Raw genomic sequence first — 631 nt, 5'->3', positions numbered from 1 at the left:
TGCATCTCTGAGACACTCATTTTTCTATCGCTTTCCTGATGCGCATGATGAGTCATTAGCAACTAATATTTTTCCTGTCGTAATTGTTAACACTTTCAAATGAGCCTTACTGTGGATTGGTTCAAATGGCTCTGAGCACTATGGGACTTAACATCTATGGTCAGCAGTCCCCTAGAACTTAGAACTACTTAAACCTAACTAACCTAAGGACATCACACAACACCCAGTCATCACGAGGCAGAGAAAATCCCTGACCCCGCCGGGAATCGAACCCGGGAACCCGGGCGCGGGAAGCGAGAACGCTACCGCACGACCACGAGCTGCGGACTACTGTGGATTGAACTTGCGACTTCGGACTCAAGGCGTTCCTTGTAAGTGACATGCACAACAGCCTAACTGTACTCCACACAGAAAACCATGGTGTAAAAAACAAAACAACAACAACAAAAACTCGATCTACTAGATCAATCAGAAATTAAAGTTACACATAAAAAAATCTTCTGAAAGCATGGTGAATGAGCAAACAGTTCAGCAACCACTATTGTTTCAGTGATTTTAAAAGTTTATTTTTTCCTAAAGAAACAAATATGTAACAGTGCAAACATTTGAAAACCTACAACCACATTCGACG

This window comes from Schistocerca cancellata, chromosome 8 (assembly GCF_023864275.1).
Source record: "Schistocerca cancellata isolate TAMUIC-IGC-003103 chromosome 8, iqSchCanc2.1, whole genome shotgun sequence".
NCBI classification, from domain to species: domain Eukaryota; kingdom Metazoa; phylum Arthropoda; class Insecta; order Orthoptera; family Acrididae; genus Schistocerca; species Schistocerca cancellata.
This window is presented reverse-complemented; position numbering follows the sequence as displayed.